This window comes from Amblyomma maculatum, chromosome 7 (assembly GCF_055883805.1).
Source record: "Amblyomma maculatum isolate TAMU_Amacu chromosome 7, ASM5588380v1, whole genome shotgun sequence".
In the NCBI taxonomy this organism is placed as follows: domain Eukaryota; kingdom Metazoa; phylum Arthropoda; class Arachnida; order Ixodida; family Ixodidae; genus Amblyomma; species Amblyomma maculatum.
The window spans coordinates 129,535,942-129,563,521 of record NC_139350.1 but is presented as its reverse complement, the minus strand read 5'-3'; the positions used below and the strand labels follow the sequence as shown (position 1 = coordinate 129,563,521).

The following is a 27,580-nucleotide window of genomic DNA, read 5'->3' as shown; positions in this document are numbered from 1 at the left end:
AGCGGCCCAAGCATACAAACAAGCGATAGTTTGTTTTGTCTCGCACTCTTATTTTTTCCTTCATGCACGAGCGCCCACACACTAGGAGGATGAAAATCCTGCAGGTTATGCACCTGTATGGATATGAACGAGGAATGACCAATGATGCAGCATTTGTCCAAACAAAGGCACATAATGCTCTTGAAGAGCCTATAGAAACTCTCAAATTGAAATAATCTTATACTACAATCCTTCTTTTTTTTTCTGGATGAACACAACGCTTATAAAATATGTTCTGTAATGCAAGCACCTTTCCTGTCATCAGCAGGACATCCGCAGCTATGCATCTAAAACTTGCCGCCACTGTGGGGAAGCAATATGAAATGCAACAGTAAGATGCACTGCTTTGATCTAGCAATCTTTTTCCACCTCAAATGAGAATTCAGTGTACTCACCACGTTTTCAACTATTACAAGATCCTTACTACCCATCCGGTTAGCCCCTGAATTTAAATCTCCAAAATGTGCTGCACTTAACATATTTGCTAAATATGCACTCAGGCACAACAAAACACAGTGCCTTTCAGGTCTTGCAGACATGCGTTATGTTCATCTGTCAACAAATGTCTAAATACTTGCGTGTCTAGTTAGAAACAAGCCCCTATTTCACAAAAACTGGGGCAACTAAAAAATGTTAGGAACTCACACAAGCCGCACAGTTTCATGCTTGCAGAATAGCAGCTATGTTCTTCTACCAAGCACATATATGACCAACTGCTTATTTCTGTTATCTGAAACTGCTTCCCCAACAAAATCTTGGCTCTTCAGTAAAACTTCCCATCATGTCAGAAAAGAAAGAAATGAAGCACCATACAACACTTCCTAGCTGCGCCATAGAACTGAGCAGTGTCCACTTTAATTTTTTTGGTAAAGTTGTTTTTCTTTTTTAGATATGAAATGGCTGCGCTATTCCAAGTTTGACATTGTGTCCACTCCTATCTTCGTCCAGGTTGGATCGATAGTATGTATAAATCGATAAATAAAAAATGAGGCTAGTGTGACTCGATGAAAATAATGCTCGGCACTTTCTGCACATAGGAAAGTACAAAACACTAACCATGCAACAATGACTAGCATCTCACAAGTAGGTTTCCATGGATATTGTGTACGTTTTTATGTAGGGGTGTCTTGCACTTTTTTTTTTAGGTGAAGAGGATGCGATAGTGTGCAACAGTAAAGAAAAAAAAAATGGCAAGAGCATAGCCGAACAGGTTCCTCATCATCATCCTAACCAGCCTGACTGCAGGATAAAAGTCTCCTTTAATTCTCTTGTAAGGAGGAAGATGAGCATGCAGGAAGCTCAATGTCGGCAGCCACAGCCAGTTTGCTCAAAGTGGGAGACAAATCATCAAACTGCATGGGAGAAGTTCTAATTAGCCATTAACGCAGATGATGATGATGATGGTGCCATGGTCAGAGAGAAAGTCAAAACCTGAAATGGTGCCACAGCAGCACGACGAGAGAACAAATTCTATGGTACATAATGAGCTGTGAATGGTGGCCCTGGCTGTGCAGGCAGTCAAAGGCGAAAGACACTGCGCATTACGATGTGAGAAGCGAAAGATCAGATAATGTTGTCCACACTTTTATTAGCAAGTGCAGTTTCCTACACATCACAAATACAGTAGCCCCAGTATCAACAAGGAATGGCCCTACATTTGTTGACGTATTCGCAGTTCTTGCCTCAGGCAGTAACTAGTTTTCCTGGGGCAGAGATGCAGCAAAGAAACCGAGTGGCATTATGGTGAGTGGAGGTGTCAAAGTTGTCTGCAGGACAGACGTGGCCAAGGCTCAGGGGCGCGTAAAGGCAGGCACATCTGCAGGTGGCGACAATGACTCACAATGTGACCAGAAACTCTGCACGCATAACAAATAAGAAGGTTGTCCTATATGCACCAGGAGTCCACACAAAGAGGGGACAGTTACGTAGGAATGAAGGTGGCAGGCTACAGTGGAAGGCGGAACGGGATAAACATGTCTGACCAGATCTGACGTTGCCATACATGAGCGTTATTGCAGCAGGAACCTGCAGATGAATGAATGGCAGCACTTCAGACACTAGCTCACAAATCAGCCTGAAGGGTCATGGCCAGGCTAGATGGAGATCCCCAAATGTCCTCAATTAGGAGTAGCTGTTATGTCACCTCCCCAATCGCAGTCTTTAAACTGGTCCAGCAGCAAGCTGCTGACGGAACTAAGCTGGAAAGTGATTCAAAGTGCACAGAAGGTGGCTGAACCAGAATGCGCTGCTTCGCTCCTGCCAAAGCATGAATTTATTGGCAACAGTGATAGGGTTTAGGACAACTGCGTCAGCCTCAATGTTTTTGAGAATGTGCTTTATCTGATCCATCTCTGGCTGGAGACTTCTAGATGTGTACACAGGTTCACAATGTCTTCAGTATAACTGGTGAAGGATCCTTGCAGCTGGGTTTAGGCTCACAAGTACTGTTTGGAACACAGCTTTTGTATGCAAGGGCAGCCAAAGATCTAAGAAAAGGCGCGTTTAAAAGCAGACTAGGTGGTGAAGTTTGTACTGTGAAAAACTGCGGCGAAATAAACACTCCACAAGAAAAAAGACGGGACAAAGGCGACAAAAGCGCCTTTGTCCCGTCTTCTTTCTTGTGGTGTGTTTATTTCGGCGCAGTTTTTCACAGTACAAATATGAACCAACTAGCCCAAGAAACGGTGAAGTGGTGAAGTTTGCTTTGCGGTTTCTGCTCTACAAACTGGCAATGCCTGTCACGTAAAACACCATGTCGGTCAGCTTCACAGCGTCGTCTCCCTGGTTGTGGACGCTTAACCGCTTGTAAGAGGTAAGCCAATCCTATGTATCTTGGTCATTGAACCCAGTGAAAATGGCCGGGTCCCACTATCGACATCAAGGTCCCTACATACCTATCTTAATGTTTAGCCAGCTGTGGCGACCTAATCCTTGAAAACTTCATCTCATTCGCACACTTCATTTTCTGCTGCCCCTTGCTACACGAAGTCAAGAATGTAGCACAAAAATAAAGAACAATGGACGAAGAAGAACACATAAGGCGATTGACTAGCGCTGGTCAATCATTTTATATGTCCTTCTTCGTCCGCTCTTTATTTTTGCGCTAAATTCTTGACTTCATGAATCATCAACTAGCCCGGCAGCAAGCTACACTTGGGAGGGAACGAATAAGGTTTGCCACATGAGGGACGGTGCATGAATTCAGGATCTCTGAACAGAACAGATATTCAGCTTAAGCGACGAAGGCGATCTTAGTCTAGAAGCAATGAGCGATAATTTCAGAGCCATTGATAATGAGTGCATGGCAGAGGTAGGCAGTAGGACAATTAGACAGGCTACCAGTAAACTATCTAAGCAGACGAAATATCTGATTATGAAATGGCAAGGCGTGAAAACCTCCCTCCGATGGGTCAGGATAGAACTGGCAGAGATGTTAAAGGTACTCACGTAATTTGTTCGACGCAAGGGAGTATATTACGGAGAGAATCGAGCATGCTCTAAAATACAATGCTAGCCTGAAAGAGGTGAAGGGGAAATTAAGTAGGTGAAAATCCGATGTATGCATACCAAGGTAGCCGAGGAGTTCTACACTTAACCAGGCTGATAATGAGATCAGCAATAGTGAAGAGCAATCAGACGTTCCGTCAGTGACAAAGGAAGAGGTTAAGAAAGCTTTAGAAGCTATGAAAAGGGGGAAAGCAGCTGGGGAGGCTCAGGTAACTGCAGATTTGTTGAAGGACGGTGGGGATATTGTGCTTGAAAAATGGCCACCCAGCACATGCAATGTCTGGACATCGTCACCGGAGTTTTGGAAGAATGCTGACATTATTTTAATCCTTAAGAAAGGGGATGCTAAGGACTTGAAAAATTACAGACCAATCAACATACTACCTGTTGCGTATACGGAATTTACTAAGTCATTGCTACTACAGTTATATATATATTGAACTCGAAGTGGATCAGGGAATAGTTAGATACATAGGCAATTTCATATATAAGGCAAACCAACAGATGAGGCTCTCTATAACCCAGAAGCATGAATATGGTACATGTATGGCAGTGGTGCGTTGCCTGCCGGCAACACACTGCTCACCAAGGGTGCGGCGATGACCTGCAAGGTGTACACATGCACTGAATGTCACCTGCCACCTAGTGTCGAAAAGGAGAGTACATTGGGAACACTTCCAAATGCCACTTCGCAGGCGCCAGAAATCTTGGCAGGCAGCAGCCGCCATGACTGCACAACCCGGCTCTATGCATGAAAAATGATTGCCGGTGAGCTGTTAAAACAATCCTTTGCAGGGCACGACGCGCAATTCGATGGACATGAACAACGCTGCTAAACTTTAATGTGGGATTTTCAGGGGGATATTTTGAGAGTTCGATATAGGAAAATGATATATGTGCATTTGATACATCCGGGATCAAATACAGAATCAGGACAACCTTAGACTTTAACCAACCAAATGATCAGGCAGGTTTTCGGAAAGGGTACTCTACCATCGATCATATTCATCATGCTATCAACGAGGTGATAGAAGGATGTTCGGGATATAACCAGCCTTTATAAATAGCATTCGTTGATTAGAATAAGCATTTGACTCAGTCGAAACGTCAGCAGTCATTGCCTAAGGGTGTATATGAGCCGTATGTGAAAGTATTGGAAGATATCAATAGTGGCCGCATAGCAACTATAGTCCTCCATACAGAAAGTAATAAAATTCCCATAAGGAAAGGCAGTAGGAGAGCAGACACGATCTCCCCAGTACTATTTGCCACTTGCTTAGAGGAAGTATCCAGAAACCTGGAGTGGGAACAATTATGAATAAGGGCTGATTTAATACATTGCCTTGTTAATTAACTCAGTGGACAAATTACAAAGAATGCTTAATGACCTAGGCAAGCAAAGCAAAAACATAGGCCTAAAAATTAATATGTGGAAGCCTACGGTAATGGTCAATAGCCTCGGATAAGAGCAGCAGTTTACAAAAATTCCGAGAGCACTGTGGAATCTACACTGCAGAAATGCGACAGCCTGAGTGTTGTTGGTGCACAAGGTGCATCACATTTGCTCTCATTATCATTACCAACTAATTGCATCGTCATTGTTAATTCCATCACTGTCATTATCACTAATTGCAGCATTATTGTTATCGCTACTATCATCCTCACTGTAGACAAGAAGAATTATGATGTGTTTCACAATTCCGGGCATGGCTTCAGTTTGGTAGAACTGAAAACGTTTTAACCCGCCGTGTCACGCGAAAGTATGCTGGCACGTTTTATTGTTCATCGTCTTGTTTTGAATGTCCAAGTCGGCAATAAAGAAAAAAAAAGGGAGGGGGGGGGGGGGGGGGGGGCATGGCGCAGTAGGTTAAAGCGCTCGGCAGGGGATCCGAGGTATGGAGGCTCGATTCCCGGTGGAGATCGGACTTTCATTTTTCTAGATTTAAGGACAAAGTTTTCAGCGCAAAGGCATGCGGCCAAAGGAAAGAAGAAGAAGGAAGACTATAGGGACGAACACAGCGCAGTGTTTGTCCCTATAGTCTTGCTTTTTTTTTTTTTTCTTTGGTCACGTGCCTTTGCGCTGAAAACTATGTCCTTAAATATAGAATACCAACTAGCCCAACAACTTACTCTACTGAAGTTCATTTTCCTGATGACGTTACTTTCGGTTTTGGGTGATGACGTCATAGGATTGATAGCTATGTCTGACCGGACGAACAAACAGCAACAGTATGAGCCATTGAAGGCTTTCGCCTTAATAGGTACACGGGTGGAAGCAGGCTCGAGCATTTTGGAACAGCTCAGGGAGCAGTGGTAATGCCACTTTGGAGCAGTAAAACGAGTGTTTTGAAGCACTCAAATTATGCTTTGGAACATGTTTCTAGGGTCAAGCACTTTTAATAACTACAATTTTTTTTCTGATATACAAAAAAATCCAATTTGATTACTTTTTATTCAAGATTCAATGCTGTACTACCTATGCACGCATATCTCAACATGTAAAGATGTTTAAAGTAACACAGCTGAATAAAAGCTTTTGCCTATTCTGACTTGACAGCTTTAGACATGTCCACGCTCAAGCACCACCACTACCTTGGAATTAAAATAAACAAGCTGCACATCGCCACTTTTTGATTCCGCAGCTGTGCTGATAAATTCCTGGGCACTGCTCAGTAGTACCTTCAGGAAGGATAGATGGCACTGAAGGGTAGCCTTTTCTTCCTTAAGCTTCTTTACTTCATGGTTGTCTCCCAGTGACTCATGTTTTCTTTTAAATAACACTGGGGCTACACGTCAGCAACAGGCTTTCTATTATGCCTTTCCAACACTCTTGAAAGCATTTCTTGCAATTAACACCGTCCTGGCATCACCCCCATAATGCAAGTATGCTTTTGTCTGATGCAGACTGGACAGGTTTGTTGTTAACAACGATTCTATAGTGAAGTACACACTCATTTTCACAGCAGAACTGTTGGAACAACTCGTGTAGTTCTTTGTAACCAGAAAAGTTTCCTCAACAGCTCGTGGTAGTCTGTGGCAATTGCTTCGCTCCTTGCCCTCACTTCTCTCACCACCGGCGATTCAAAAGGCTGGGAGAAGTTGCTGTCATGCGCACAAAACATTTTTCTCGCAATTAATTCCTCCCAGTCGTTTGTGACTCGTTTTAGAATAACTTGAGATCAAAATATTTCTTATGCTCGCTTTTCTAGTTTATTAAAATTTTATATGTGTTAGCTAGGCCCAGCCAAGGTGCATTGTTCCTCCACCACTAGTGTGCTGCCATCGTTTAAACTATGACGACCCTTATAGACCAGAATACGGAGGGTAAATTGATCGCTGCCATATTGAGGGCGCTATAAGGCTACCTAGAGGTGCTGCAGCGAAATGACTGCTCTGCACTACCAAACGAGGTGGCCATGGCTATTCATAGCGCTTACGCCTTTACGTTTCTTTGAAGTTTTCACAACTTGCTGCTCACAAAATCGTCAAAATTGCATTTCTGCCTCATGGCAAGGCTGTTCTACACATCTCGCAATGGCAGAGGCAAGCACAGCGTCCACAAGTGGAGCGAGTGGTTCGGTTAAGTGCATGGTACCTTTCTATGCGAAAAATACTACGGTTGCGACATTTCTTACCCTCGCGTGGTGTCTGCAAAAATTTGTTGCAGTCCGCACCGCACAAACAGGTGGCATGCCACAAGTGCGAGTAAACCTGATGTCTCCGTTTGCATTTCAGCAAGGAAGTGCCTTTTTTTTTTTAACAGCCGTGATAAGCAACGCCAACCAGTCACAAAAATAAGACCTTGATATCTCCTGTTTGGTTGGTGTGCTGCTGATTCATTCTTCAACCCTGCTGGAAAGGAATAAAAACAAAAGAGACACCGGGGAATCATCGCCAATGAGAAGCATTCGCTCGCAGTAGCGGCATGCGGTCTGTTTTGTGAGGTGTGGGCTGCGGCAGATTTTTTGCAGTCACCACGCAAAGGTAAAACATATAGCAGACTGCAAAGGTTTTGCTGGTACATGGGACATTACTTGGGGGTGCAAATCAAATCAGAAAAGTCACAGCCATAGCAAGCCTGCATGCAATGGTACCATGCGCTTATAGGAACCACTCACTTCACTTGTGGACACTGTACTTGCCTCTGCCCTCGCAAGATGTAAAGAATAGTCTTGCTGTGAGGCAGAAATTAACTTTTGACAATTTTATCAGCAACCAGTTGTGAAAACTTCAAAAAGAAACATAAAAGTGCAAGAGCTAGACACCCACGGCTGCCTCGTTTGACAATCCAGAGGCATAGTTTCACTGCGGCAACTATAGATGGTGCTAGAACGCTCTCAAAATGGCAGTGTTCAATTTACCCTCCTTGTTCTGGTCTATAGACCTTTTCGAAAAGTGGTCGTGGGCGCTGCCATATTGAATACTGGGCTGTGCTGCTAGCATAAGAAAAGTTGAGAATTATCTCTCCCAAAGCCGCCCCACAGCTCAGTCAAACCGGTTTCGCCGAGGCTCGTGAAAAGGTCTATAGCACAACATGCCACTGCCCTGCTGCACTTCTCACAGTCACCTAACCAAATTGCATCGAACCGCATTTCTTGTACCTGGCGCAATTAATGGCCCAATACAATTAATGTTAAGCAAAAATCATGTTTCGCTAAATTTTATGGCAAAATACCAAGGCATCAAAACATCATGGCAAAACATCAAGTTTTGGAGTTTTGGAACAATATTGTGTTTTGGGGCAGGATGGCGCAGGCAAAGCAGTTTGGAGCAGAATAAAGCAAACGGAGTGAATGGAGCAGTACTTCCACCCTGCAGGTAACAAAGCTCTGGATGTTGTTGGCAAATGTGTCTGCTTAGGACAGGTAGCAACCGCAGATCCGGACCATGAAAGAGCGATAACTACAGGTTTTCCCTCCGAATTTAATCCTAGTGCTAGTGCAAATAATCTGAGCGCTGACTGATATAATCTGCGTGCCATGTAATTTAATTCGAGTGCCAAGCATTTAATTAAAGCGCCAGCATATCTATTTCGAGTGCGAGCTCAAATAATGCCAGCACCAACTAATTTAATTTGAGTGCCAAAGCAATTAATACAAGTGCTGGCAAATTTAATCCGTGTGCCAACCAATTTAATCCATATGTGGAAAATGAATGCAATAGAGGGCTCCAAAGCACGAAACATGAATTCCAGAAATAAATCAAAATTGAGATCATCTTTCAGACAATGCGCCGAATCAGCAAAGTGTCAAGGTATAGGATAGCCTTCATCAGTATTATGACAAACATTGCCTTGATGCAAGTGTTTTAAACCTAATGTCTCCCAGAAAATAAAACTGCATTTTAAAGACGGCCGCTTCCGTGCTTTTACAAGCCTGTAGTTTCCTACGCCGCTACAATTACAGCCCAGGCAAATTAAGCACTGCTGTTTGGGTTAAAAGCTCTGCTGTACATAGTTTCAGCCACTTTGCCATGCCATAGCCAGACTAAATGCAACGGCGCGCGCTCTCTCTTTCCGTGGTAGTGGCCGTGTAAAATTGAGAAAGCGGTAAAATGAGATATGTTTCTCTGGCTCCATGTCTTCTCGCCTGAACCAACTCTGCTTTACACTAACCCTTCTTTTCTGCTAGTAGTGTTGAATCATTATTAGAAACACAAAAACATTTCTGCACCGGTTGCCATTTCACAAAAACAGCAGGCTGTTGTGTGAAGGCCGAAATGCCATCAGCATGCAGATTCAGTGCATATGACAACCCATAATAAACAGTGCTTAACCAGCCAATTAGAAGGTGACAGTCATATTTATTCACTTGTCATGCGTCTAAACTAAAAGCTGCAAGAGGCGTGTCATAAACTGCAGTTTTTCAGCTGCGCGTGGTCCTTGGTTTTTGCAAGATACAAGAACAAAGCAAAATAGTGCATGCAGATGTGACGCTTAAGCGTCGCATGGTCTGCGAAGTGATCTCAATTTCGATTTATTTCTGGAATTCATGCTTCGTGCTTTAGAGCCCTCTACCGCATTTATTTTCCACATATGAATTAAATCCGCTGGCGCTTGTATTAATTGCGTTGGCAGTCTGATTCAATTGTTTGGCGCTGTCATCATTCGAGTTGGTGTTCAGATTAAATACACTGCCGCTTTTATTAAATGCTTGGCACTAAAATTAAATTACACGGTGCGCAGATTGTATCAGTTGGCGCTCACATTATTTCCGCTGGCACTAGGATTAAATTCAGAAGGAAAACCTGTAGAACAAGTCTAGGATGGAGCGCATTTGGCAAGTTCTTGCAGGCCATGACTAGCAGCTTACCGGTATACCTCAGGAAAACGGTAAACAACAGTTGCATCTTACGAGTACTCATCTATGGGGCTCAAATGTGAAGGCTAATTAAAGGGGTTATACTTAAGTTGAGGTAGATGCATAGAGCTGAGGAATGGAAAATGTTAAGTGTAGTCTAGAGATGGGAAGTATGCAGAGTGGGTCCAAGAAATCAACTCTAAATAATGGCATTCTAGTCGAAATCAAGAAGAAATGGTCACAAGCAGGACATGTATTGCAAAGAGAGGATAACCAATGGTCGCTAAGAGCAACAAATTGAATTCCAAGTGAAGGCAAGCGTGGCAGGGGGCGGCAGAAAGTCAGGTGGGTGGACGAGGTTAGTAAGTTTTCAGGGGTCAAGTGGGTGCAGCTAGCACAAGACCGGGTTAACTGAAGGATTATGAGAGAAGCCTTCGTTCTGCAGTGGGTATAGTCCAGCTAACGATGATAATGATGATGAGCTATGGACAAAGAAAAACCGTATGGCAACAAAGGGCTCCTTTATCACATAAAAAACTGAATTAAAAAAAAATCTTCCCACCAGTTGAACCAGACTTGCAATGACCTCATTAAAATGGCCAGTTTGCCGCCACTCTGAAATTAATGGCCGAGCAGCATAACTTTTGGGACCTGCACTCGCAAAATCAATACTGACATATACATTTCACTTGAGAAATCTGTCGCCAACGGTGACACCAGCATTTCATCTCTCCTCTTGAGTATACTCGTAACTCCCTGCCACTAAAAAGAAATATTGCTGACAAGTCGTATTGTCTACGAAGAGGCTTCACAAATTCATAAAACATTTAGCGTAAATATATGTGCGGCTCCAACGCCTCAATTCGTCTTTTAATTAAACTGCACGTGCTCTTTTCTCTCTGTCTGAGCACGTGGAGGGGCAGCTGAACTGTGCATGTGCAAAGGTTATCGCGGCGCGAGACTTGTGCTTGACGCGGCAGAAAGTGTAGATAAAGGGACAGAATGGAAGAATCGGGGGAGTCTGGCGGGAGCCCTGCTTGGGGAGCGATCACGTTGTTAGCTGTTGGCGAGCAGCCCGAAGCATCCCGATGTAATGGACTGTGGAGCAGAGCAATACCAGGATGAAGACGGAAGCGATGCCTCCTGAGCTGGGTTTTTTGCTTGAGCTGCAGCCAGACGAGGAGCAATGTATTTAGTACTGCTCGGAGCCCCTTTTGCCATGTCACATAGGCCATCTTTACACCCCACTATGTTTTGTCTTGCCATGTAAAAGCACTGGCCCCTTACTTTTGTAGCAAAGCATTGTCCTGTCACGAGTCTCGACCACATGCTTCGCATTGAAGCAGCGTGCAGTGTTGTATCTTTGCAAAGTGCTTCTCTGCTGACCCGGAAATAAACGCATTTTTATCATCATCATCATCAGCCAGACTATACCCACTGCAGGGTGAAGGCCTCTCTCATATTTCACCAATTGGTATTTTGGAGCAGAATGGAATTCATGTGAATTTGTGACTAGTAGTCGGGCGAGGCCCTGACTCGCGGACCCATTCTTTAGAAGGCGGGGCCTTCAAATAGATTAGGTATTTTTAGACCTGCATCATTATCATCACCATGTCACTTTATTGCTTCAGCAGCGAGTCATGGCGAGTCAGTGTGCGAGGTTCATCCATGCTATGATAGATGAAAGAATTCAGAAAATGTTGATGAATTCTGAATCAACTGTTCCTGAATTCCTGACCAAACCAAACCGAATGAGATGGAAGTAACACAGATGAAAAAAGAACCTGGAAGGAAGTGAGGAGCAGTCACAAAAAAAAAAAAAAAACTTGGCAGTGAAAGGGTTAATAACAGTGCGCTTTTTGTGATTAGGGTCATCGGCTCTACCTCGTCCATCCATCCCAGAGGTCTTTCATCCTGCCATTTTTCATTCACTTCACGACATCTGCCATCTCAGCATCAGAGCCACATAGTGCCTCATTACCCAGCGGTACGTCTGGCCAAACATTAGACGTTCGCCAGTGGGCCCGCTCGTGTTTTGCTTGCCAGTCCGTCAAAATGACTCACTATACAAAGACTCCTCCCCAGTCTTTCCTGCCATCTGGTTGTTGCTTTGACCACATTCACCTTGACTTGGTTGGACCACCACCTCCATCTAATGGCTGCCGGCACATTCTGATGATGACTGACCGCTTCACTCGTTAGCTCGAAGCAGTGCCCACTCTGGACATTACTGCGCAAACAGTTGCCAAAGCCTTCGTTTCAGCATGGATTTCCCACTTTGGCTGTTACCACGGACCGTGGCCGCCAGTTTGAATGCATCCTCTTCACTTCCCTTACCAGTCTGCTCGGCACTAAACACTGCCGCACCACAGCATACCATCCTTGTGCTAACGGCATGGTTGAGAAGCTCCATCGTCAGCTCAAGACTGCCCTCATTGCTCGCCTAGATCGCGAGCACTGGGCTGGTCACCTTCCTATGGTGTTTCTTGGCCTACGCACCGTTTTTCGTCGCGACCTTGGCTGTTTGGTGGCCGAAGTCATCTCGGAGACTTGTTCGTTCCTTCGGCTTCCTCGTCCCAGCCCCTGCAGTACCTTTAACGCCTTTGGGACTGCATTCAACACCTAAACCCAGTCCCACCTCTATCATCTGACCGTCAGATCTTTGTGCACCCAGATCTTGCGTCCTCGAGGCATGTTTTTCTAAGGCGAGACACTGTAAAGGCGCCTCTTAGCCCCCCCTATGATGGCCCGTACCATGTCCTCAACAAGACTACAAAGTCGGCGACTATCCTGCTGGATGGTCGTGAGAGGTAGTCTCCCTGGATTGCCTTAAACCCAAATATATGGAGACACCTCCCCAGGAGCTCCCCTCGGATGTTGCTGGCTTATCTGTCGACATGCCTGCCGCTGAGGCACCCTCATCCCTGCCCCGTTGGCGCGTACATTTCGCCGCTCCGTTTGGTCGGGGGGCCCTGTAGCGCACAGCGCCGCTGTAAAGCAGAGGCGCTAAGATCGGCGTTCACAGCCAGCAAGCACGGCACAGGCTGCTCGGTTCGAGAAGCCTGCCACGCTGGTCCTCTTGTTCTGGTGCTCCGCTGCAACGCCGTAAATTCCTTACATGCTCTTCACTGCAGGACACTTCCTGCCGGCTGCAAATATACACAGAACCAGCACTCCACTGCTTCAATACAATGCTGCTTTAGGCTTGGGCACTGCCAGCTTCGACAATAAAGGAATCTGCTGAAGGCCACGGACACAAAGAAAAATTTAAATGAAGCTGTAGTACAGCAGAGGGATCAGAATTCCCCGCAAAGTAATTTGAGATGCGGATCAAAAAGCTGCAAAGAAGACTGTTCTTTGCCCGCAGCTGCGAGGAGGGCTATCAAATGCAGGTGCCATATTCGGTTTGAGGTCGAGCACAGAGACTGGCATTCAACAAAAACAGTATGGAGCTCCTATCGGGATGGAGTCTGATACCGATTTACGACCTACGGGAAGTCGGCGCAGCCGTGGGCGAGCAGCGCACCACGGGCGTACTGGCGGCCCATGACCGGTAAGCGAGCCATGATAATTCGCCCCCTTGTGTTTCCTCGTGACTGCGGCGACGGGGATTTCAACAGAACGAGTCGGATGTACGGCCTGCATGCGGGGCCCGTTCGGCATAGAGGGTGGCCTGCCTCACTTTGGCAGCGGCACCAGGAGCAGAGCCCAACAACCCAAGTCCCGACCCCTGCCCTGCTTCCTGTATTACATGGGCCTGCTGAAGGACCAGCCGTGCGACTCCCAAGGGGAAAACGGCACCCAGGTAGAGGTCATGATTAAGGGAGGAGGGTGTGGGAATTTAAGATTACCCACGCTTGCACGACACGGCTCTGTCTGCCTCACGGGGATACCTCATCTCTCTCCTTCCCCTGAAGCAGTGGCGGAGAGGGCAGGGGCGAGAGACCTGGCGTAGCGTGCCGGGCGGCCCCTCCTTCCCCCTACCCTCTAATATTGATGCACAGCATCTCATCGGGGGGAGACGACGCCGCGACGCCAGAGCCCGTGGATGCTGCTATGACCAAGGATAAAAATTGGGCACTCCCAATAAACAGCCCAGCCCGGTGGCTCTGCCTCAGTGTTTCGTTCTTCCCTGCCACGGATGTGGTCAGAGCTAGCGGCGGGGCGTTCCGTTCTGAGCACAGAGCCCGAGTCCCGTGAGAACCCCCACAAGGTGTTGTTACATGTCTCCTTGACGTCAGCTCCAGCATCCATTGCAGTGAAGAGCAAGCACAGAGCAACGCCAGGGTTCAAAGCGATCGCTGAATGGAAATGTTTTTTTTTTCATCTAAAGCACAAATTAGATTAAGCTCTAAAAAATAAATGCCATTGAATGGTACTGTGTCATGCAATATATATATATATATATATATATATATATATATTACCCCGCACCTCCACCAAGTGTTAAGTGGGGATCCAGGCACTGGTAGCGGGCACTGGTAGCGAGAAGAACCGGAGCAGTGGTGGCTTAACTTTTGAGTCAGCTGGTCCGCAAAAGCACTTCCTCTTCCTCCTTCTCGGCTATCTGTCCGCTTAATCAGAACTTCTTCTTTACAATACACATATATAACTGCAAAAAATTTGCACATTTAAAGCTGACAGTGCCCAGGCCTAAAGCACCATTGCACTCAAGCAGTGGACTGCTAGTTCGCAGCCAGCAGAAAGTGGGCTGCTGCGATGAGCAGGCACAGAGCAACACCGTGGTTGCCTGCAAAGGCTCAACTTGAGAAATTATTTTCTCACTTAAAAGCACCCTGATTAAACTTTCAGTATTAAATGGCAATGAATGGCTCTGTGTAAACTAGTATTTTTCATATCTTTAATAGGGCCACTTCATTACATAACTGACGGAGGAATAAACCTCAAACCTCAATAAGGTAATTTTCTCTGATTTAGAATACTTTTGCAGGTGCACCTTACATTGTTTGATCTCTTTTATAATGTTTTTGCAGGTGCAGCTTAAGTTGTTTGATCTCTTTTATAGGCTTTTTGTCTTCTAAAAAAGTTGGAGAAATAGATTGAGTACTATAATAGTAATAATTGGTTTACAGGAAAGGAAAAGTTTTCCCGTGGACACCTGAATCACGCTACAAGGGAAGGAAGATGGGAGCGAAAGCGGAAAGAGAGAGGCCCCATAGTGGAGGGCTACGGAGTAATTTTGACCACCTGGGGATCTTTAACATGCATTGACATCGCACAGCACACAGATGCCTCTCCGCTTTGCATCCATCGAAACGCAGCTGCCGGCAGTGAGATTCGAACCCAGGCACTCTAGTCTAGTGCCTAGACCATAAGAATATAAAATTTGACAAACATTTCAAAATTTCAGCTTTTTGTACCATATTTTATGATTTATATTTGAACAAATATAAGGCAGAGTTTGTTTATTTCCTGCACATCAAAAGAACAATGCATTTTATTAATATGAAAATTTTTGTTTATAGTGATGCATCAAAAAGTTAATTTTTTTACAAATTTATCTGTGTGACTAGGTTTTGCTATTACTTGCAAGCTTAAAGGAGTATAGACCACCTTCACTCTGGCTATGTCATGAAGATGCGGTGGCGCTGTCGTAATTACAGACTTTCGCGTGGTAGGAAAAACAATGCTTCAGTTGCTTTCGCCTATTGTGATTGTGCGATGGTTTGCTGCAGCCGAAAAAATAAAAAACAAAGCACCATGCTGACTAGTTGCATCACCGTGGCATGTGCTGGAAGGCAAAGAACGCAAAGTTTAGTAAGCTTGCACAGGTTTCTTATGGGCGAAGGTCGCCGTAAACAGTGGGCCATCGCAGTGTGGCGCGAAGGCTGGATACAGACACCTTTACGCCAGAGCGGCTATGGGCTCAAAGGCCATGAATAACTCGAGTTTGGCCTTCTTTATGACGCGTAATGGTATTTTGTGAGTGCACGTAAAATGTTGACGAGGCAGCCAGTATATTAATGCGTAGACCTGTTTATAATGTAAGCAATTCCTGAAGCAAATTTTTTTTTCACTTTCTAGTTGTATGTATTATGTGCATAGTGAGCTGCTGCGCATGCGATCAGTATTGCACTCCTCCGTGGTTATATTGTATGGCTAACATTAGCTTTGTTCACCTCAAATTATTTTAAATTTTGTGATGAAATGTGCGTGTGCTGACAGCCACTGATTTGCTCAATTGGAGATGAATTTTATTATACCGAGGGGTTTGAGTGGTATTCACTGCAGCTAATTTTGAATGCGAGTTGTCGGGTTGAGCGTCCCGAGTGACATATGGGCCCCTGTTTCAGATTTTGAGGATCTTTACATCAACTACGTAGCACACTGTCGCATTCAGAGTTTATCCTACATAGAAACGTGGTCACGGCGGCCGGGACCGAACTGGGTAGCCCTAACTACGGAACCAGCATGTGGACGCTGCAGCTTGTAATGCAAGCTAAAAGCTTGAATACCCATGAAGAAATTATAAACGCTGACGCCAATAACCTTCCACGAACAGAACAGATAGGCGTGCAGCGTGGTGATTTAAAGGAATAATGCAAGGATAAGCAAACCTGTACGGTGCCAAGGCACAGTGCCCTTGCTACTGTTGCCATGCTTACCAACAACGCTCATTTGATGCTCGGTATGAAGAATCATCCGAGAATGCAATGATGTTTTGAGCGGAATACTTCCTACCTGGTTTGCGTGTGCTGTTTACGAGCGAGAAAAATCACATTCCACTTACCCGACTGAAAGTTGTTGTATGCACCCAAAGCTTTGCAATTCTCGACGCATTCCGCGGCTAATGTGCTGGGCAAATAGCAAATAGATATCAATCTACGCTACTCAATTTCAAGGCAGCAACAACTTCGCTCGTGCGCTTTGAACCCGCTCTTGGTCTGGTACGGTGTGCAGGACAAGGCGATGCATGCTGTGTACGTGAAGTTTTTCCAAGTATTGCTTTTGTACTCACACAGCGCGTGGGTATTTTATCTGCCAAAAAGGTGCCTGCATATCACAATAACACGCTCTTGGCAAGTATGGCCACAGCAGTGGGGTGGCACCACAGTGCCGCTCCCGTGCTTTCCGCCTGCTCTGGGGCCATAGACGACTGCCACACCACTTTGATTGCTTTGTTTGTTTTAAACATGGCGAAGACCTATAGACACCTAATTTTTGGGTTCGTGTTTAATTAGCTGTAATGATGTGCAAGGTATTACTGTACAGAAAGCACCAGGTGATATCCACCTATGACCGCTAAACAATTTATCATTGAATTTCTTTCCTCATCCGTTTCGGTTTCAAAAGCCGTGTGATGGCTGTGACGCCAAAGTTAAGTCTAGGTCACGTGACGGGTGAAAAAAAATTTTGATATCCTGTGATGTTTAAATTCACTGCAACGCTGAAGCCAGCCTTCCTCAAGAACAGGAATCGCGAAGAGCTGGAGATTATACTGCGGCTTTTTCATGCTGTGCATGGCTTGGACTTGATTGTGATGTCACAACCATCTCTCAGCTGTTGAAACCGAAATTGGCAAGAAAAGAAAATTGAACTGAAAATTATTTCGCAGTCGTAGGCAAAAACCACTTGGTGATCCGTATACAGGAATGTCTAACAAAAATGCCACCAAAATTTGGCGTCTATACTCCTTTAAGATGGTGGTCACGGGCAGAAAATATTTTTTCGCCAAAAACAAGCTGGGATAATATTCTTCATAGCAATACAATTTGCTATGAATTTTTAAAAACAAATTGAGGATGGTCAAGCCCACAACCTGTATCAGTTGGTGTGGAATGAAACCGGCACCTTTACCTTAGCAGATCATGCTAGCCATAACAGCCTAGCATTATCCTTGATGCATTAGCATGACAGGAAAAAAAAAAAAAAACAGTGGTAGCATACCATATATACACCATTACAAAATCGAAGAACTTGAAGGTAAGCTGTCTAAAAATTGTAAAAACATTTTTTTTTTGTGGAACTGCAGCAGCATCACACTTTGTACCAAAAAAAATTGCCTTGACAAGCACTGCTGGTCTGCAAATATGAAACGCCTTTGCCCACACGTACCAGCCACAGCTATCCGATGAAAACTAAGGCAGAATCAAAAGCACAGAAGAAAGCCCCAGGTTGCCTCCAAAGGATCCCTGTTTCAGCACACGCACCAAAGACAGGGAAGGACCTGGAAATCAGAACAATGCAATAAATGCCCACTCCTGGGAAAGGTAAGATGTGAAGGATTTTGTTACAACACAGAAAGTATAATGAATGAAAGTATGAATTCCGCAATTCATGGCAGTTGGTTGTGTCTACTATCTTTGCAAACATTTGTCGTCACTTCAAGTAAAGGATCCATTTCTCGTTCCTAATTCTGAGGCAGTTGCTGATTTGCTCCAAAATGAGAGCTTGGTATACAGTGCTGGTTTTAGCGTAGATGTGGGTGATTTGTATAATCTCTTGCACACTCTCAACTCATCCAGTATGTTCAGCAATGTATTACGGAGGACAATGATGAATGCTGGTTCCAAAATGAGTGTGGAACCTTAACCGGATCCTTTTTGGAAATGTTATCTTACTACCTGAGTAACACGTTTTTTGAGTGAGATGGTCGACTTTATACGCAAAAATCTGGTGTGTGCATAGGTGCCAAGATAGCTCCCATCCTCAGCGACATTTATCTAAGCAGGGTTGATATGAAAGTTGAGAATGATTTAGCCAGTTGTTGCATGCACATTTTCCGTTTCGTGGAGGATTTTCTGGTGCTAGCTAGCTCTGTGAATCCTGAATTTGTGTCAAATGTTCTTGATGTTTTTGCACGTAATGGGTCGGGACTAAGGCTCACGAATGAAGTCCCCCAAGAAACAGCCTTACAATTTCTCGATTTAAAGTTGTCTTTCCAACCCCACCATGCCTGTTGGCAGTATTCACCTAGGAGTGAAAAGCCCCTTCTGAATTACAGGTCCTTTCATTCAAAGCTCGTAAAAAGTAGTATTGTTACGGGATGCTTAGGCATGGCAGTGAAGAAATCTTGTCATCATAAAATGATGTCCAGTCTCTTAACTCAGGCGGACAAATGCAGGGAAGCTGGTTTCCTGAACTCAGTTCTCGTCTCGAGTGCAGACAAAGTCCTCTGCGCGCTAAAATTGTCTTCAAGCATGTGAGGGCGGGAAAGGTGTTCGGAGGAAGGAAGAAGAAAGGTATGTTGTCTTCAAGCATGTGAGGGCGGGAAAGGTGTTCGGAGGAAGGAAGAAGAAAGGTATGTAGTAGTCATGCCATATGTACACACGCTGTTGCACCGAATTAAAAGAGTAGGAAGCAAGCATAATGTAAACGTTCTGTTTCCTTCTCCTAACAAACTAGAAAGAGTGGGAGCCGCGGTTCAAAGAATGCACGAGGGGGCAGAAGAAATGTGTGCAACATAAATCATGAAAATAGATATGTTCCTTGTAAGACTGGCATAGTATATCAAATCCCTCTGTCCTGTGGCCTTACCTACATAGGCCAGACTGTGCAATGCATTAAAGTGCGGCTCATGGAGCACGCTAATTCGCTGAAAGAGAAAGAAGCTAACCTAGCGAAGCACTGATCCACGTGCGAATGCACATCATTTTTTGATGACAGTGATGTTTTGTTCGTTCATTCTTACCAGTGCACTAGAGAAGTAGCCAAAGCTTTTCACATCAGAAAAAGTAAAGGGTGCGTGAGTACGCCTTTTGTCACATTATCTCCTCGGGAAATGAATATGCTGCACAGTGGGCAGCAGTTCTGCCGATGCACTCGTGCTTTTAAATGCTTTTTTTTCTTTTTACCAAAACTTGACGTCGTTGACGTTGCGCATGTGCGCTGTTTCTCTGTGTGCGTATATATGATGTGATTCTTCCCAATAAAAAAAATCAGCTGTAAGTTCAGCGCTATTCGTGTGTCTCGTTTCGTTTATTTCTTGGTCTCTGTATTTTTTTCGCTGTTGGGCCACCATTAATTTCGATACTCCCCCGCTTTTTATTGCTTTGGCTGTGGCGGTGCTGATCGAAATCCATGCCCTGGCCACATCAAAGTCATGCTGTGGACTATCTTCATAAATAAGGTGAGTTTGATTACATATATCAGCACCCTTGTGGAGCAACCGGTTTTTGCCAGCACATATTTTTACAAGCGGGTGCACTCAAGTGCTACTCACCTTTTCATGAGGCACAAGGCATACCATCGGGAGAGGCCATGAGCAGAAGCTGCGACGAAGCCAAGATCTCACAATCGCCGTGCGTCAAGATTATTTCGGTACATACTGAAAGGAAACAGAAATGGTTGCTCTTGCTGGGACAGGGCTAGCCGGGGCCAAACGGAGGCGTATTCGAAAATGAACTACAAAAGGAAAGCCCTTTCGTGCGAGCCGCCGGGACAGCTTTTAAGCGCACGAAAAAGGGCTCCTTAGTTCCTCTACACTTCACTTGAAGTCACTGATAAATAGACTCATAGCAAGATTACAAAAAAACAATAGAGCGTCGATGCAGAAAAAAAATTCCAAACAATTTGTAACGAGAGGGCAGCGGTGCAATGGGTTGGCGAGGTAAGTACGGAATGCAACACGTGCTTTGGGCTGTATTTCACAGTACTCACGAAAGTTTGGAGAAAGCAGCAGGGATGCGTGCCACCCAATCTAATTTGCAGAATCCATTCTAGTCCGGTCATTCTGAAACAACGCGGCGCGAACAAGCCTCCCGCCTGCTTGTACCACTGCGCGCCAAAATTGAAAAGGGAGAAAAAAAAAAAAAAAGGCTGCGGAGGCGGCGATAAAAAAAAAAAGCGTCTGGGTTCGAGAGTACACGCAAGCAAAAAACAACAATAGGCAATTTATTACGTCACATCCGCCAGACTACAAACAAATCCTCCTCGCCTACCTTCTTTCTTTTCGCGCATGCGCAGCTTATCAAGATCGCGCGGTGGCGACCGGCAGGTGTCGCAGGCACCCGCTCGCAGCCGCGTGCAGCGGCCAGCTCGGATTACACGGGCAGTGCGCCCTGCGGGAGCCCATAAATCTTTCCTCCTTGCAGTCCTCCCGGCGCCGATTCTCCGGTCCCCACTTGCCCTGTCACGGCCGGTCTCGAGGGAGAGAGCGCTTCTCTTAAAGCTCGCGCCCTCTCCCTCGAGACCGCGCGTGGCCCTGTATGCATGCAGGAGGTTTACATGAGACCGACAAAGTCGTGTCGGGGAGGCGGTTATGGAAGGGGTGTATAAGTTGCGCAAAGTTTTATTGGTTATACCGTCTAACCCGGGAGCTGAGGAGGTATTTAGGTTCTGAAGTTCTGCCATTTCTTCTGCTTCAGTGATAGGCAGACTTAAAAGATCATTAGGGAGCCCTTTATATTCCGGATGGAACATTGGCTGGTAAGGTTTAAAGTATGTATACTTCAGGTCCTCAAGTAGCCGTGGTGGCGGTGTGGGGGGAGTGTAAATCAGTTTTGTGAGGTTGTGTCTCTGTGGTGTCATAGACTGAGGTGGGTCTATGAGATATCGGAAGAGGTTCCATGTTTGAAATAGGCTCATGTTACCATCAAGATGATTCCATAGGGATTCCCAGTTTGCCTCGAAAGCGTAGCTTCGTGTGTTTCTATGTCTTTGTTTAGTCGGCCCAGCCTGCGGCGGAGAATCCTGTTCCATCTTTGACATTGCCAGCGTCTTTCAAGACTGGCTTTAGCTTCTCAGAGATGTAGGAGGCGATCATCAACAGTGTCACTGGGGCAGTCAATCGGAAGTTTTCGTGTGACTGCCTGGACATCCTTTTGTAATTGTATAGTCCAAGCAGTGATGTCGGTGATTGGAGCAGCTGTCCTGGTAGATCTGCATTTCCGAAATGAATCCTACTTGGTGAGAGTGGACACCATAGGCGGACGGTGAGGAAGGTGAGTGTTAAGAAGGATTTCAAGGATGCAGTGATCACTGCCTAAGCACTCTTTGGTGTTGTACCAAGTAGCTGCTGGGAGCCGGTAAGTGAAGGTAAGATCTGGTGTGGTGTCTTTACACACACTATTCCCGATACGTGTGGGGTACGTCGGATCAGTGATGAGAGAGAGCCCTGCCTGTTGCGCAGCGAGCCATATACTCTGCGGCCTTTTGGAGAATCACTTGAGTATCCCCATGCTGTATGCGGTGCGTTAAAATCACCCACAATCAGGAAAGGACACTTGTTGGCAGTTCTTTGGCCAGCGTAAAGAGACGCTCGAAGTTGGTATGTAGATGTTTTGGATGACTATATACATTGAGAATAAAAAGGCTCTTGGCCTGTGTATGCTGAGGGACCAATTCCAGGGGGAGGTAGTCGAGGTCTGGTATGGCTAGCGTATGATTTATAGTAGGGAGTGAGCGTCTAATTGAAAGGCAACTTTGGATAGCGTGGCTGATTCAGGAAGTAATGAGACATAACCTGGGAGGGTTATAGGATTGGTGGGTTCCTGCAGAGCCAGGACGTCAGGGCCGGTTGCGTAATGAAGAAGTTGTTGAAGTACTTTGCGTTTTTGGCCAAAACCCCGGCAGTTCCACTGCCAGACAGTTATCATTGAACTAGGTTTCGCCATCATGGATTATAGGCATAATGGAACCTGCAACGGGAGCAGGAGGATCCTCTACAGTGGGAATATGGAGTATGTCTTGAGTGGGAATGAGGTGTTCTTGTGCAGCAGGAGTGGGAGGTGTGTTGTGGTACTGCGGAGCGTTTGCCTTTTGACGTCTGTACTGGCGACTGTCGATGGTAGTAATACGATCCTCTAGATCCTTAAAGCTTCGCGTTGTTTGTTCTTCTGTAGCGTCTAGGCGCCTGCTGAATTCATTGATGTGTTAGCATGCCCTCCATGCGTTGGAATAAGACAGCTTCTATGCGTTCTGCCAGCTTGGTTTCAAACCGTTCGATTATCTTTCTTTCTAGCCTCTCTGTTATGGTAACTTCTAACTTTTCAACAAGGATTTGCAGGTCAGCTTCAGTTAAAGATGAGTTTGGGCGAGCTGGTTTTAACCGAACAGTGAGATTGTGGTGAATCTATTTCGGTTTCCATGCAAGCAGAATCAGAGCACACAGATGGGCTAAGAGCACTAATGAGTGAAGGGGGGTCATTTGGTGCGTCAGCTGTGGTGGGCAGTGTGGAGCTGGTGGGTTGGGAAGGAGAGGTTACACCAGAGGTGGCACTTATCTGGGCTTCCAACTGCGCAATCCGTTGGCGTAGTGTTTCAGTGTGTTTCAGCGAAGACTTCAAGTAATTTTAAAAAATAGTTAGTGCACAATACAAACGAAATATTTCCGTAAACACACTTTCTGCCCTAGCCAACATAATATTCGGCAAACGTTCTCAATAGAGGCTTTACAGAAGTTAGCGCCATCTAGTGAAAGAAACAGAAACTGTGCGCGGTGGCCATGTTTTGTTCAGTCCGCCCGCGCCTCCCATCGAGTACGCTGTCAACGTGCGCCTTCGTAGAACCCGTGCATGCACCGAAAGGTGCATTGGAATGCTCACAAGCGATTGTTTCATTTTTTAACATCACTGCAGTCGCTGTTAGCTCCAAGCTCTATTCGGAATGATGCCAGCATGTTGTTGCGTGCCCTTCTGCAGCCAGCGCACCGTCGTAGACGCGCACGGAATCAAGGTATACGCGTGTATGCGAACGTTCGTTTGCAGTCCTAATCGGCTTTACAAGGGTTACTTGCATCATGCAAATCATTACTGCACGTCCCTCTGGCTAGGAGCTAGCTCACAGAATGGGCTATCACCTAAAACAGCAAGGTTGTTTTGCGCGCTATGGAGCTTTGTGAACTTGAAGGATAAGCTTATGCTGCGATGGAGGACACGGAAGAAGGAGCAATGCCTGTATAACGAACGCTATTGTGCAAATACGTTCTTTGAAACATTTTGTACGTAGGTTGCATTTACCATTGTGTATTGGAATTAAGACACGGGCATGATTACCGAAACTACTTTTCTCAGTCGTACGAAATGGTAGTGCTTGGTGCAGAGAGCAATACGGTTGTCTAGTGCGCCCAAAGTGCGTGTTTCACGCTGCAAAAGCAAGCGGCTGCCAAACTCGCGGCGTCTAGAAAAGCAGGAAAAGATGACATCCCACTAGTGTGTTGTAACATGCTCACGTGCAGCCCGTTTCGACCGGTCCACGTCCAGAGCACGCAGCTCAGGTTTTATACCTGCCAGCGTGGCCGATAAAATAACGAAGCGTGAGCTTCACTTTTGTGTGTTTTTTCGAGTCACCCGATGGTTCGCTAATTCAGAGCTACCTGAAATTCACTGGAATTTTTAAATAGGTCGATTTCTTGTTTATTCCCTCTGTCAGAAAGTAAACATTTAAAGCCGTAATCTCATATGAAAGCGCTGACATTGGAAGCTTCGAGGAACTCGGAGGAGGAGGAACTCGGCTGAAACGAAAATAAATTTGAAAAGCCAACTCATATTACTGCGAAGTGTTTGTGCTTTGCGCAACTGGCTGTGTTCATAAAATCAGATTTATATTATATCATATCGTTATATAAAAATTAGGGGGTCACTTAAGCTCCGCCGTTAAAGGTATAATGCGATAGTGTTTCTCTCTCATACACACAAGCACGATGTTTTCTTTCTTCACGTGTTATATTTTAGCTCTTTTATTTATTTATTTATTTTATTTACCAAATACTGCAGGCCCTAACTGGGCCCTAGCAGGAGGGGCGAAAGGAATGCAATGCAGTGAAACATGAATTCATCAAAAGTAACATACTATACACAAGTGTAGTATGTTATATGTTATGTATGCTATGTTATATTTCTATCATTTTATTTATTTTTATTTTATTTGACGTTTTACATTTTTATACACCAATACGCATGCGTCAGCAACAATCGGCTTTCCATTCTGAGCAATTTGACACTTTTGAACGCATTCTTCAATTATTTCAATTATTCAATTACACATTCTAAATTTTATTCCTTAGCATCACCAAGCACTGGTTTTTCATTCTGACATTTTTAAAACCTTACTTTCCAATTTTTCCTTTTTTTCGTGTCTTTATTTCATCAGTAGATCAATCAATTACAAAGATTTTATTAACTCGTCATCGCCTATCACACACCAATCAATATTCAATCACTGGAAGCACAAATTACCATGGCACTTTTTTTTACGCAGCCCCCGATTATTTCCGAGACTAATGTAAACTACTGCGTCGACGGCATGGGAAGGAAAGGGCTAAGCGCCAGTCCAACTTACGTCAAATTACGCACGATCCTTTTATCATAAAATAAAATGCATCCTCGATCATTTCACCAACCAAGTATCTTCCAGTGGGATGAGCGACGGTGATTGCGCAAACCAAGAAAACAAACTCGCGATGATCTCTCATAGGCGTTTAAGTAAACAGCAAAGGCGCACAGACAAAAAAAGATCCACATTACAGAACTCTGGATACTGTACCTGGATAGGGATGACGCTGCGGATTGCCGAGGGGCCCATGCACAACTCGTAGAGCAATTTGTAACTGCGCTCGGCAGCGCGGCCGGTGGGCCCCGCCACGTTCGGCTGTCAAAATACGCTTCTGGGCGTCGCTAACAGAAACCGCCAGGCACCGAAGAAAGGTCTAAGCACAGCACACAAGGTTAAAACGTGAAAAACGCGAACAGAACGGCGAGCGCTGACGGACGGACACGAAGCGAACGGATGGAGCGAACAAAATATGGCGGCCAGCGCGGGATCAGCGTGCCGCTCACAGTTGCCAAACGTACTTTTGTAAACCCTCTATTATTCATGCAATTAACAAAAACCCACTAAATAACTTTTTAATCATTGGGGGTTAGTTCAATGTAAAGATTGTTGTCACTAACGAAACAAAGCTATATCAGTTTATGAAACGAAGAAAAACTCATTTTCTACAGCCCTGCAGTGGGAAGAAATCCGACGCTTTTTTCCGCACGCAACTGAAACTGAGCACTGTTGTTACTGGGGCTCCGGCCGAAAGTTCGTGCAGTTTCTCCAGCAGCTGAAGACAGAAACGGGTCTAGCGGACGCGGGCGTACGACCGCTGCCAAATGCAACGAAGCGGCGGCGACGGCGGGGAAGTGACCCTTTTGTCCAGTAGGTCGTGCTGCTTTTTGTCTACTGCTGCGGCGGCCAACTCTCCCCGCCTCCCCCCTTCGCGACGGAGATGGGATGCCTTTCGGGCCTTAATCCCCCTTGGCGTCCATCGCGGCGACAGCAGGGAACCTGTCCTTGTGTTGAATGGACCAGAGCCGCGTCACCGGGCAGCATTGACCCCACTTTCCGAATTCTCGAAGCCGGCGGGTGACCTCCGCTAGCGGGCGACTTGGTTTCGCCTTGGTGCAGGCTCTCCACCACCAGCACAAGATCGTCATCGCCATCGGAAAAGTTTGCCCTCACCACCGAAAGATGTGGGAGGAGGTTCGAGCACCATCTTCGGCAGTGGGCGGCGCACCGAGTGATCTCTTGTGCCCGAGTGATTGGACTAAAGGGGAACATATATATTTGAGGTTGTGAATTTTTTAAAAATAAAAAATTGTACCTACACGAATCGAACACATGTCTTAAATCAGGCACGCAGTGGTTATCCATTGCGCCACAGAAGCTTTTTTTTTTTTGCGCCCTGTTTTTTTTATCTTTATTGCCTCACTTTTGCAAGATAACACAAACACACACAAGACATTTATATAATAAGCCTGCCAGGGGCTGGCTTCGTCGTTCTGAAATTCCTTTAGATCCATCAAAGGTTCTACCTTTGGCAACCGCTCAGGATTATCATCAACAAACTTCACCATCTCGATAAACCAATGGAGAGCCTCGCGGAAAAAAATTCGTGCAGGACGCGCATCAGGATCACAGTGATATCCTGCCATGCGTGAACGACATATACTGTGGAGGCCCATTAGCATGACTGAATCACATGGAACCCCCTCCTCATTTTGCGTGGGTAAGTACCGTATTCCGTAAGGTTTAATAGGTAAATATTTCTTTATGATTCTTTGAAGTACGTCCCAAAAATAAACCCCTTCCCAACAGTGAAGAAATACATGATCTATCGTTTCTGGCTGTTCACAAATTAAGCAATCTGCACCACACCGAAGAAATAAACCTTTTTCTTGCAACAACACTTTTACTGGCAATGTTCCAGTGTGCACTTAAAAAAGAACGTTTTAGCCGCTGCCGGCACTTTCATTCTCTTTACCCTCCAGTACATTCCTGCCAGGGCCTCCCCTGTATATGGCCCTACACAGATGGGCTCCGGAAGAAAAACGTCGCACAAATCTTTGCACAACTTTTTCTTTTTCACAGTTGATAAATATTCTTTTGAAAATCTTGCAGAAAAAAATCGCACACTAAGCCCACGCCGCCATCCTTGACACTTCTGAATAAATTCCTGCGGCTGCATCTTTCCCATTTTGAAGCCTACACAAAAACCGCGAATATCCTATGCAGCTTCTGCACACTCAGTCTTGCACAGTGTAAAACTTGCATCACATGCCACAGTCTAGAAACGAAGAAAAGGTTGCACCACTGTGGCTCTGGCAAAAATTGATAAGCCAGTTCCTTTCCGCTTATCTGCTCTTTCCCGCATGTCATCTGTGCATGCTCTCCAATATGTCTCGCTATCACGATAGCATTCTAGTGACACGCCAAGGTACTTTGGCGGAGTCGTCACTGCAGGACACGTTTGCAAAATTATCAGGAGCACTTTGCCATCTACCATGCCAGAG

General features: G+C 45.4%; 1 long non-coding RNA gene across 1 annotated transcript; it reads right to left on the bottom strand.

Moving 5' to 3' along the window:
- Positions 1–1,623: 1,623 nt before the first annotated feature.
- On the bottom strand, positions 1,624–20,567 carry LOC146184722 (uncharacterized). The gene is made up of 4 exons (XR_014708910.1): positions 20,466–20,567; positions 20,029–20,133; positions 17,922–18,033; positions 1,624–1,855 (listed from the first exon to the last, which is right to left on the bottom strand). It is a non-coding gene; the product is annotated as an uncharacterized LOC146184722 (long non-coding RNA).
- Positions 20,568–27,580: the final 7,013 nt, after the last annotated feature.